General features: G+C 35.0%; 1 long non-coding RNA gene across 1 annotated transcript; it reads left to right on the top strand.

The window, feature by feature from the left end:
- Positions 1-659: 659 nt before the first annotated feature.
- LOC144366887 (uncharacterized) lies at positions 660-10940 on the top strand. Its single transcript, XR_013426050.1, has 4 exons — positions 660-4972; positions 6371-6412; positions 6588-6730; positions 8303-10940. It is a non-coding gene; the product is annotated as an uncharacterized LOC144366887 (long non-coding RNA).
- The last annotated feature ends 2738 nt before the right edge of the window (positions 10941-13678 follow it).

The raw sequence follows: 13678 nt of genomic DNA, 5'->3' as shown, positions 1-13678 counted from the left end.
CCTAATGGAAGATTATTCCTTAATACAATAATTCATATGATTATTCAGAAACTAGAGATTCCTATACCATAAAGTAATGCTTATGTGTACATTTCAATTATACTTTCATAAAAAAACAGCAAAATATTTAATTTTTATTAAAAAATAACATGGCATTAATGAGAATATTATATTATATTATAATATATAAATAATATATTATAATACATATATTATTTATCAATGGATAAATAATATATGTATTATAATAATGTATGCATTCAAGCAGTAGTGTGTTAAGTACAATAGTGAGTCCTTTCCTGAAACAAGTGAAAGTCCCTTAAACATAGTCAATTCAATTCTTTCTTGAAACCCTGATCTATACATTCCTTCTACATTTTTCTCCCAGTGCAGTAGATGTTGAAGATTTTTATTACACATTGCTGTATAGGCAGAGTAATAGGCAAGAGTTATGTTTTGGACACAAATAGTTCAAAAGGAAAATAAGTAAGCAAATAAAATCCTAGGGAAGCAAAAGATTTGAAGGTAATTGTCTCCACCAGATACTAAAACATAGTATAAGGCTAATAAAATTGAAATATTTGAATATTGGTATCATATTCGATAAGTCAGTGGAATTTATAGAGACTCCAGAAATGAAATCATGTATAGCTAATCACTTAAATGGCAACTTTAGCTGAAAAGCGTACCTCCACCGGTATCCATCCTGGACGGTCTGTTCTATAGGTTTGGCTGAAGGAAGATCAAAAGGGGTGAAAATTAGCAAATCAACGAAAACGCCCAGCTTCTGAACGCCAGCCAATCAGTGATAACCCCCTGTCTTGAAAGTGAACCCATCAGTGCGCGATTCTATGTGGCAGCCAATCAGGCGGTGCCTCCCTCCAGCAAGCTTACTTTGAAAGAAACGGGTTAACCCGCTCACCAGCGCTCATGCTAGCGCAGCTGCAAGTTCTCTGCCAATCCCTAAATATTCCCACTTGTGAAAGTCCACCAAGAGCTGGTATAAGAACAGCTTATCCTTTGGAGTAGTTATTCCTGCCACCTCCATCAGATACTGAGTCCAGGGCTTAGTTTTCAAGTTTGCAGCCCTTTTAACGGTTCAGCCTCAGTTAACCGTCAGTTATGAGGTGTTTGAACATATAACTGTTGGAACACACTGCTACCAGAAGTGTTTCTGATTCCAATGTTGCAAGCATATTTTTGAATACTAAGATGAAATTTGCAATAATAAAAAAAGTAACAGCTCCATTTACTATCACAGAGATTACTAATGATTTACTTATTATTTATTCTTTGACAGTGGAGATTGAACCCAGGGTGCTTTATACTGACTTACATACCCAGACTTAAATTTTTACGTTGAGAGAGGGTCTGACTAAGTTGCTGAAGCTGACCTTAAACTTGCAGATTCTCCTAGATGCAAATAATCATTAAGCGGGAAGCTTTTAGGAAGCCTAACATTCTCTGGCAGTAGAAGAAGTCAGAAAAATTTGAAGTATAAGGGGCATCTGATGTGCCATTATTGATTCTGCCTCCTGAGTTGTTGGGACAACGGGTGTGTGCTTCTCTGCCTGGCATATCAATGATTTTAAATGCTTCACTTTCCAAGAGATGGTCATAGATGCAAATAATCACTAAGCAGGAACATTTCTCCCCCTTGTGCTACATTTTATCATGAAAAAGTTTTGCTTGTAAGGATATTATAAATAAAGTCCCTTCTAAATGAGAAACAATGACAAAATTTGGCAGAGACTCTTACTTTGAGGATAGTAGGCAGAATTTCTAAAATGCCACACCCCAAGATATCCTGACTCAAATCTCTAGAACCTGTGGATACATCACTCCTAAGAGTATACTGTATTATGTGGTGCAGTGGGACCTGAGATAGGATATTATCCAAGTGGGCTTAATCTAATCACATGAGCCCATTAAATTTGTTTATTTTAAAAAATTGTGGTAAAATACATGTAACATAAAATTTACAATATTTGCCATTTCTAAGTGTACCTTTCAGCAGGGTTAACTACACTCACACAGTTGTGCAACCAGTCTCTAGAATTCTCTTAATTTTGCAAAAATGAAAGTCTATACCCTTAAGCAATAACTCTCTATTTCCCTCTCCCCCCTGTCCCTGATAACTACTCTTCTATTTTCTGTTTCTATGAATGTGACTAATCTAGGTACCTAATGTAAGTGAAATAATACAATATCTGTCTTTCTTGGAGTGGTTTATTTCACATAGTGTAATGTCCTCAAGTTTCATCCATGTTGTAGCATGTGTCAGGATTTCCTTTTTTATTTTTAAAAGATCTTTAGTTGTAGATGGACATAATACCTTTATTTTATTTATTTATTTTAAATGTGGTAGGCCAGTGCTCTACCACTGAGCTACAACCCCAGCCTCAGGATTTCCTTCCTTTTAAAAAACTAAATAACATTCTACATGAGGCCTTTTAAAACTAAAGTGTTCTCTGGCAGCAGAAGGAGTCAGAAAAATTTGAAGTATAAGGGGGATCTGATGTGCCATTACTGACTGGAAGATGGAGAGAAACCCATGACATGGAGCTAAGGGAGGCCTCCAGCTGGTAGTCAGCAAGGAAACAGGGACCTGGCACTGAGCTCGCTTTCTCCCTACAGCCTTCCCCAGCATGGCCGAGACTGCTTTTAGAATTTGAAACCCTTAGCAGAGAACTGGTAAGCCATAAAGAACTATGAGCTAATGAATATGTATTAGTTTAAGATGCTAAATTTGTGGTAATTTGTTACAAAGCAATAGAAAATAAGTAATTTTTCTCATAATAATTTCTCATAACTCCTGTTAATGAGAAAAAATGTAATGCTTTTGGTGGAGATAATCCAAATAAAAGTTCTGATGAAGGCATACGCACAGGTTGTGTTTATTCACAGTTGAAACAAACCATGAATGATTCTGTGGAAGTTCTTGGCTGTCCCGCCATATTCTGCATATTGCTATTTAAACAGCACTAGATGTTCCTTCTTTTGACGATGAAGTCAATAAAATTGTCTCTTACCTCACCATTTATCCATATTGAGCCATTAAAAAGGATTTTATGTTTTTTGGCCTTCTGTATTCTTCAGTTTTTTTCATATTCAGAAACTTATCAACACTTCAACAATAGGAGTTGATAGAATTGTCAGTTTGACAAACTGGAAGTGTGCCTTAATTCTCAAAAAAAAAAAAAAAAAAAAGAAAAAAAGGAAAAAAAGCGCTATTAACTCTTGTTAATTTCTACATAATCTATTGCATAAACCCCACTTTCTTGTTCATAACTTTCAATTTCTCTTTAGTAATAGGATTATGCAAATTGAAGGGAAAACTTAAAAGAACTTGTTAGACATGTTATAGAAATAATTGATAAAATATAGAATAAATGACAAAAATGAGTCCTTTTAGTGTTAAGCCTATTCTTTTTAAAAAATTCATTTATTTTTATTGGTATTGGTGATGTGATAGTAGGAGCAAATGTGACTCCATTTTGTTTTATGACTTCAGCCTATAAAACAACCATGCAAATAGAAGAGTCATGACTGGAGCAAGATGTTCTTTTCCTTTTGCTATAGAAACCTTTAAGAATACAAAACTACCTAATGGGGTATTGTTTCTGTAACTAGGGTAACAGGGCTCTGTTTCTGTAACTAGGGTGACTGGGCTAACTGTGATTGGTTAGGCTTCCCTCCGCTTGACTGCACTGTCCTGCTTCTGTAACCTGGCTTGCTTGAAATTGGCTAGACCCCCCCCCCCCCAACCTCCCTTTTGCAGTTTTCAGGCTTATAAGGAGTGCCCTTGCAATTGTTCGGGGCTGATCAGGGAAACAGCTTTATGTTCTGGTCAGCCGCTTCCAGTGTGCTTCAATAAAGGCTTGATTTGATTATACGTGAGTGGTCTGGAAGTCAGTTTATGAAACCCTGGGACAAAGCTTTAACTATAACAGTGATTGAACCTAGGGGTGTTCTTATCCCCAGCCCTTTTTATTTTGAGACAGGGTTTGCTAAGTTGCTTAGGACCTCACTAAATTGCTAAGGCTGACCTCGAACTTGTAATTCTCTGCCTCAGCCTCTGGGAAGACAGGTGTATATGCCACTGTGCCTGGTTGACCTTTCTTTTTTAATTGAGACAAAGTCTGGCTGTGTTGCCCAGGCTGGCCTTGAACTTCTGGGCTCAGGTGGTCCTCTGGTCTCAACCTTCCAATAGCCAGGACTATCGACACATTCCACTGTACCCAGCTCCCCCGCCTTTTTTTTTTTTAAAAAACAAAATAATTATAGGAGAAATATATTTTTAAAATTTTGCACACTCAACATCTCCACAATTCTCTTCCTGCCTTCTTTCACATGTGCTTATACAAAGTACTCACAAACTCCTCCTGCCCAGCTACCCATTTTTGAATTGAATTTTTGTTGTTGAGTTGTAAGTGTCACATAGGAAAGGAGCGCCCCCTAATCTTGAGTGATGAGAATGTGGAGATGTGGCAAGCCAGCCATGGGCTGTGTGTGTGTGTGTGTGTGTGTGTGTGTGTGTGTCTGTGTGTGTGTGTGTGAACTATGAGCACTGAGCACACAAAGTAGACTGAACTGACATTAGCTGTTTGGGTGGGCCTCACTCTGGTCTTTTCACTTGCTCTGCCAGGATCCCCACACAGCTCATGAGATGGGCGTGGCCTCCCTACATGTCAATCAATCTGCTGACATCAGACATCTGGAAGCTAGACTTAATCCCCTGAAACCTGACACCTTGCCTCATTTGAATGGCTTCATCCCAATAAAAGGTTTCAGCACATGCTACCCCCACTCCCTCTCTCTCCACGGACCCCTAAAGTCAGAGGAACTGTCACAGGGAGGAGCCGTCACAGGACCCAAAGAAAAAGGTTATTTCTCTGTCTCTGTGTGATTATTTTGTGGCAGCCTAGTTCACCTGGAGTGACCCTGAGTGTTTAGTCGTGGAACGAGACATGTGAGTATTCTTTATATATTCTGAATGTTAATTCCCTATCTGATGATTCACAAATATTTTCTTCCATTTCTTGGGTTGCTTTTTTACTCTCTTGATAGCATCCTTTGATGGATAAAAGTTTCTAATTTTGATGTAATCCATTTTATCTATTTGTTTTTGTTGTTGTCTGTGCTTTGGTGTTATGTCCAAAAAAATCTTTGTCAAAACCAATGTTAGGAAGTTTCCTCTATATTTTCTTCTAAGATTTTCATAGTTTTAGTGCCGCTATTTAAGTCTTTGATCAATTTTGAGTTAACTCTGTTGACTCAAAATTGATTGAGCTCAGGGGTGCTTTACCACTGAGCAAAATCCCTAGCCCTTTTTGTTTTTATTTCAAGACAGGGTCTCACTGGGTTGCTATCCTCTTGCATTAGTGCTGCAAATAACTAGAATTATAGGCATGATATGTTACCATGACCAACTTTGAGTTACTTTTTATATTAAGGTATAAGGTAATTTTCTCAGTATCATTTTTCTTTAAAAGACTGTCCTTTCTTGAATGGTATTGACTCCACTGTTAGTCAGGTTTCTATTTCAGGGACAAAATACCCAGATAATCAAAAGGAGGAAATAGTTATTTTGACTCACAGTTTCAGAGGTTTCAGTCCATGGTCACTTGGCTCTGTTACAGTTTTGGGGGCTGTGGTGAAGCAGAACCCTCATGGCAGGGAGCATGTGGTAGAGCAAACCTGCTCATCTCCTGGTGGCTAGGATGTAGGAAGAGGGGGTAAAGGCTGGGGTCCCAATATCCCCTTCAAGGACATACCCACTCTGACCTAACTCTCTCCTACTAGGCCCCACCTTCTAAAGGTTCCTTTATCTCCCCGTGGTGACAGGCTGCTAATCAAGCCTTTAACAGCACCCTTGTGAAAATCAATTGACCCCATACCAAAAGATTATTTCTGAGCTCTCTATTCTATTCCATTGGGCTATTTATATTTATGCCAATATCATACTTTTTTTCCTGTAGATATAAGATAGTCAATTTTAATATCAGGAACTGTGAATCCTCTAACTGTTCTTTTTCAAAACTGTGTTGGCTAATTGGAGTGCCTTGAGATTCCATATCAATTTTAGGATGGATTTTTCTATTTTTGCAAAAAACACCATTGAGATTTTATTAGGAATTGCATTGAATTTGCAGATTGCTTTGGATGGTGTCATTTTAACAACATAAAGTCTTCCAGTCCTAGACTCAGGATGTCTTTTCATTAATTTATGTTTTCTTTAATTTACTTCAACAATGTTTTGTAGTTTTAGATGCAAGTCTTTTACATCCCTTGCTTTACTTATTCATAAGTACTATGTGCTTTTTAATGCTATTTATTTAATTGGATTGTCTTTTTATTTCCTTTTCAGATTCTTCATCATTAATATACATAAAAATAACCAATTTTAAAGGTTAATATTTTTATCCTATAATTTCTCTGAATGCATTTATTAGAGTTATCAGGGTTTTGGGGTGAAACCTCTAGGTTATACACATATTAACTATGTAAATAGAGATAATTTTTCTTCTTTTCCAACTTGTATGCCCTTATTTATTTATTTTTTCTTCTCTAATTTTCCTGGCTAGATTTTACTGTGTTGGACAATAGAAATCATCACGTGTAGTGTGGAAGAAGGGAATATAAATTGATGACAATGCTTTTTGGTCAGTGGAAAATCTTGAGAAATCTGTTGATCAAGAGATGCAATGTAATTGCAAAGAATGGAAAGGCAAGTTACACTATATATGCTGGTATTATGTACAGCAAATAAAAACTGAAGATCAATTCAGTATACTTACAAATAATGTTAATATTAAGCACATTCTTATTAATGAATGTTCATAATAATAATACATTAGTTGCAATCATAGTAGAAGATATGTTACAACATAAATAAACTGTAAATTATAAGGAATTCATAACCAAAATTTGCAAATTGAAGAACTGTTAAGAAAACTCAAATCATCAGGTATATATATATATATTAAAGAAGTAGTAATACAATTGAAATTATACTTATGTTTAATATGTAATTTAGATACTGATAGTTTATTTCAGATAAACAATGAGTAATTGTTATTATTATTGTATCCCACGAAATATTTATTTTATCCCAAAGTACACATGCATAAACAATTATAAATAATTAAAATTCATCTGAATGTCCTGTATTTTTATTTACCAATTCTTGTAATTCTTACTCACAAAGCAAAATCTACTTTTATACTGTTAGCAAGAACTACATTTAAAATGCAGTGATTCAAAAAGGCTAAAAATAAAGGATGAAGATTTATCAGCAAATGGAAATAACAAGAAAGTAGGAGTTATAAGTTTGATATCAGACAATGTAGACTTCAAGGCAGAATGAATAGATGGAGCTAACAGGTTGGATGGCTCAGTACAGTTAAGATGTCAATGCATCCTAAATTAATCTGTAGATTCAACGTAATCCAGTAAAATCTCCACAGAATTTTGCAGAAAATGACAAGCTGATTCTAAAATTTACATTAAGGGGCTGGGGTTGTGGCTCAGCGGTAAAGTGCTCACCTAGTACAAGCAAGGCCCTGGGTTTGATCCTCAGCACCACATAAAAATAAATAAATAAGGAATGTATTGTGTCTAACTACAACTAAAAAATAAATATTTAAAATTTACATTAAAATGCAAATGACCCATAATAGTGACTCCCTTCCAAAAGAAAAACACAACTTTAAAAAATTAACTAAGGAAGAATTTCACTCCTTGGTTTCATGTCTTGTAAAGCTTGTATCAAGTGGTTTTGGCTTAAGGACAGGCAAATTAATGGAACAGACAGTGTAGAAATAAATCTACACATAAATGGTCAATTTTTTTCTACATTTTTTATCGGTGCATTATAGTTGTACATAATGGTGGGATTTGTTGTTACATATTTGTACCTGCACATAACAATATAATTTGACCAACAAAATTCCCCAGTATTACCCCTTTCCCTTCCTTCTTCCCTCCCCCAAGATACCTTTGCTCTATTTTACTGATCTCCCTTCTTTTTTTTTTTTTTGTGGTAACAGGGATTGAACCCAGGAGCACTCAACCACTGAGCCACATCCCCAGCCCCTTTTTAAATATGTACATTTTATTAGAGACAGGGCCTCCCTAAATTGATTAGGGCCTCCCTATATTGCTGAGGTGGACTTTGAACTCTCTATCCTACTGCATCAGCCTCCTGAGCCACTGGGATTACAGGGGTGCACCAGTGCACCTGGCTTCAGTTCAATTTTCATGAGATCCTCCTGACTTTCTTTTCCTTTTACCTTTCCAGCTTTCACAAAAGAGAGAAAACACATGACGCTTCATGTGGTCAATTGATTTTTACCTTGGTGGCAAGACAGTTAAATGAAGAAAGAAGAATCTTTTAAACAAATGGCTGTACAAAAACTGAATTAATTTTTTAAAAAACTTCAATCTAACCCTTACCTTACATCATCTATCTAAATGTTCAAAATTTTACTTGAAGAGGATCACAGAAGTAAAAGTAGAGATAAAACTATAAAACTTCTAGAGGAAAACAATTTTTACATTTGGTTCGGCAAAGATTTCTTAATTGTGACAAAAAAGCTTGAATTATAATAGACAAAACTTTCTTTTTATTTTATCCTAACAATGGAGTACTACTCAGCAATAAAAAGAAATGAACAATTGATCCATGTGACAACCAACACAGATGAATCATTAAAATAATTATGCTGAGGCCAAAGCAGGAGGATCCTAAGTACTCCAAGTAGTCCAAGTGTTGGGGTGGTCTTGAGAAAAAGCAGCAGGAATAAAGTGAAGAGAAGAATTACAAAGTGGTATGAGGAGAACTTCAAGAATCATGGATATATTTATTATCTTCATAGTGGTAGTGATTTCATAGGTGTCTATATACTCATACTATCAAATTGTACATTTTAAATATATACAGTTAATATGTATTCATCATTTGAACTCAATATAGGTGCTAAAACCACAATTCCTCATTCTGAAAATGTCTTGTTAAAGTTTTGTAAAAAATAAATAAATAAATAAAATCTGCTTTATAGTTTACAAAATAATTCACCTAGAATAGGGTCTGCGTGTGCACAGATACACACACTTTTTTTATTCCTTAAAAAGATTTTAAAAGTACTTTTAGACTTGATTAAAGCATCAGCAGTTTTATGGTTTTAGTACATTTTATGGTTTTAGAGTCTGAAGAGTAGAAAGAGTTTTTATGAATAGGGATTTTCCCATACCAACTTTTACCCATTGAGAAGCAAAATGCTAATAAAATAGTAGCTACTTAATTTTTTCCCAGAATTATTTGGATATGTGTGAACTTTTGGGCTCTCCTGGTAAAATGTTTGTGATCAGTCTGCATCGAAAGAGGAAAAGAAATATAATTTTGACTGCCTCATTTTGAAAATCAAGTGCAAATTTCATATTTCCTTCTACTATTTTGAAACCTTGTTTGCACAGAGTGAAGAGAGAAACCAGGGAAGCCAAAGCAGGAGGATTCCCAAGTTCCAGGCCAATCTCAGCAACTTTTCAAGACCCTGTCAAAAGGGCTGGGGATGTAGCTCAGTGGTAGAGCAGCACTGGGTTTAGTTCTCAGCACTGGAAAAAAAAAATTCTTTCTAGTATTTAGAATGGTTTTATTTTAAACTCTGTTCAGTTTGTAGTATGCCTTCAAGTCTCAGCCAGATGGGCAATTTATACTATCCTAGGTTATGGAATGCTCTACTTCTTTCAAGGAAAATATCTACACTAAGACGACATTCCAGTTTATACAGTTTTTATTAGACTATGTGAAGGAATGTCATAAGAAAACTGGCTGGTAAGACAACTGAATCTTGAGAACTTTGCTCAGTATCTACATACTAGCAAGTTTCAAACTTTCGTCTGAGATAGTAAGAGAAGTAGTGGTGGTTAATAAAAACGTTTTATGAAGTCAATCTTAAGCCAATTGAATTTTTAAAAAATTTGAGTCAGAGTGTTTAATTCCTATTGTTAATACACCCAAAGGATCCTTCACTAAATTCAGGGAGAAGATGTTAAATAGTGTGAGAAAAAATGAATGACTCTGCTAAAACAAATATAAATCCTAATGTTGCACTTTTAGAAACAAAGACCGAAAGTGCAGAGTAATATTCATAACCTAATCATGAACACTGTTTTTCCTAGCAAGTAAATTTGAAAGTATCATGAGAGAGTAACCATGTGCAGACATTTGGGGACTGATTTTGTACCATGTCCTTTCAGGCTTTCCCATTTGAATATCTTTATTTGGGTATTCATATCCCTGGGGATCTAGGGAATTCTGACTTGGCTTAGTAGCCTCCACCACCTGGTACTATTTTTTCAGCAACAGCAGGACAATACAAATATTAAGAATCTTTTTAGGATTCATTGCTCGTGTCATGATCTTACTGCTTGGGAGGCAGTGTGATATAAGAAGTCTCAAGAGTTCTGCTTCTGCCATCAGCTGGCTTGTGCCTCCAATTGCTTATCGGTAAAATGAGCAACGTCTATCTCATAGCTGTGAAGATTAAAGTGACAGTGAGAGAATACTTGTCAAAAGTATAAATCCAGAGAACAATACATTTATTCTTCCCTCTCTAGTCAAAGAAGCAAAGACTAGTAGTAACATGTGCTATGAGGTGTCATCCATCCAAAGATGGATATCCCCTGGAAGTCAAGCATCAACTGGGAAAAATGTAAAGCTTTTTATTGGTGTATAATACTTATACAGAATATGAGGTTTCATTGTGGCATTTTCATACACACACACAACAAAATTTGATCAATTTCAATTCCCAGAAGCTCTCCTTTTCTTCCTCTCCTCCTCCTGATTCCCTTTCTGTCTTACTGGTCTCCCTTTATTTTCATGAGATCCCCTCCCCCGTCTAGCTTCCACATATGAATAAAAACATAATTTTTGACTTTGAGTCTGGTTTATTTTGCTGCATGTGATATTCTCTAGTTTCACTCATTTCTTCTGGAAATGGCATAATTTTATTCTTCTTCATGACTGTATAAAACTCCATTGTGTACCTATATCACGTTTTCTTTATCAATTCATCCGTTAAAGGACACATAGATTGATTCTATGACTTGGCTATTGGTAACTGGGATGCTATAAATATGGGTATGCATATATCTGCATAGTTTTCTAACTTGGCAACTGAAATATTTTTACAAACTTCCAAAGTGACTGGAAATTTCCAGAAATACACGAGGAACAACAAATTTCTCTTCTTTCCAGTAAGGGAGATATAAGTTACATAAAGTTCAGAAACAAATTTAAAAAATTAGATTACAAGGACTCAACTCAATTTAATGCATGCTCAAGGTCAGTACTCTGCAATTTGGCTGCAGCAATCTTGATTCATATCTGAGTCATAACCCCCATAAGATAAACTAGAACACACACACACACACACACACACACACACACACACACACACAAACACATATGTATAAAACAAAACAAAACAAAACCCCCAAACAAAACAAAAAAAACTCACCAAAAACTAAAACGAAAGTCCTCACAACAAAAACATGCTTAAAGTTCCTCTGCAGAAATAGTCTAGAAAAATTCTAAGAGTCTCATTTTGAACCAAATGAAACAATTTACTCAGTCACCAAACCACTGTCTTTCCTTAATATATTAATTTTTTAAAAATTTAAAAAAAATTTTTAGTTTTCAGTGGACACAATACTTCATTTTTTAAAAATTTTTATGTGGTGCTGAGGATTGAACCCAGCGCTTCTTGCATGCCAGGTGAATGCGCTACCGTTTGAGCCACATCCCCAGCCCCTTCTTAATATATTAATTTTAATATTAAAATTATCACCTCTCCAAGTATGTGATCTCGATTGTATTAGAGACAGTCTGATCCTGTGAGTTACTCATACTGAAATTCTTCAGAGCTTGTTAGAACACTTATTTTAAGTATATTGTTTCTTTTATAGAATTTAGGTAGACATAATGTTCTTTTTCTGTATTCTTATTGGTGCATTAGAATAATACACAATAGTGAGATTGTTGTTATATATTCACACATGCACACAACATAACAATATATCAGTCCCCAATATCTTCCCTTTTCCTCCTCTACTTCCTCCCCTGATCCCATTTCTCTACACTACTGATCTGCCTTTTATTTTTATAAGATTCCCCCCACCCACCTTTCTTTTCCCTTTTTCTCTCTAGTGTCCACATTTTAGAGAAAACATATGACCTTTGGTCTTCTGAGTTTGACTTATTTCACTTAACATCATGCTTTCAAGTTCCATTCATTTTCTTGCAAATGACATAATTTTATTCTTCCTTATAGCAGAATAAAAAAACCATTGTGTATATATACCACATTTTCTTTATCCATTCCTCTGTTGATGGACAACTAGACTGGTTTCATAGTTTGAATTCTGATTCTATAAACATGGGTATGCATGTATCACTATAGTATAATGACTTTAATTTTTTAGGATAAATGCCAAGTGGTGGTATAGTAGGTCATATGGAGTTTCCATTTCTAGTATTTTGAGGAACCTCCACACAGATTTCAATAGTGGTTATACTAATTTACAATCCCACCAACAGTGAGAAATTATTCCTTTTTCTTTGAATTCTGTTCAGTGTTTATGATTGTTTGTAATTCTTGATAATTGCCATTCTGACTGGAGTGAGATGAAGTCTCAGTGTAGTTTTAATTTGCATTTCTCTAATTGCTAGAGATGTTGAACATTTTTTTCATGTATTTGTTGATCTTCCTTTGAGAAGTGTCTGTTTTGTTCATTAGCCTTTTAATTGATTGGGATTTTTTTTTGGTGTTAGAGGTTTTTTTTAGTTCTTTATATATTTGGAATGTTAATTATCTATGGGAACAGTGTGTTTTTTCTCATATGTGGATGATAGAGAGAAAAAAGGGATAAAAATTTTTTCATGAAAATAGAAGTCTAAAGGAGATAGGGAGGAGAGGAGAGAGAAGGGGTGGGGAAAGGAAGTTATTGGGAAATGAAATTGACCATATTATGTTGTGTGCATGTACAAATCTGTAACAATGAATACCACTAATATGTATAATTATTATTTTTTAAAATATTTTTAGTTGCCAGGGGATCTTTTATTTATTTATATGTGGTGCTGAGGATCGAACCCAGGGCCTCACACATGCCAGGCTAGCACTCTACCACTGAGCCAGAACTCCAGTCCCTAATATGTATAATTATAATAAACCAATAATTTTTTTAATTGGGCATTTATTTTTTTTCTTAGTTTATTAGAATGTTTATTAGAATGATGAGTCACATTTTGTTAATTATTACCATGTGCCAGGTAATTTATATACATTCATCTATCTAATCCAACCACTTTTTGAAAGTCTAGCAAAAGTACAATATTACTGTCCAAAGGTTCTAAATTTGCCACTCCTTTATATTTTTAATTTTATTTTTTTCTATTTTCTATGTTTTACTTATCACTGAGTCTTGGCAATGATTTTTGCCCCTTCAGTCTTTTATAAATGCCCTATTTCACACTTTCCTTTTATATAACTAGAGTAACTTTGGAATAGCTCCTATATTTCCCCTTCAGTATGCATGTCGTATAATGTTAGTACATACTTTCTAAAATTACTACTTTCTCTGATATTCTCCTATTTAGAAATATTAGTAA

This window comes from Ictidomys tridecemlineatus, chromosome 9 (assembly GCF_052094955.1).
Source record: "Ictidomys tridecemlineatus isolate mIctTri1 chromosome 9, mIctTri1.hap1, whole genome shotgun sequence".
In the NCBI taxonomy this organism is placed as follows: domain Eukaryota; kingdom Metazoa; phylum Chordata; class Mammalia; order Rodentia; family Sciuridae; genus Ictidomys; species Ictidomys tridecemlineatus.
This window is presented reverse-complemented; position numbering and strand designations above follow the sequence as displayed.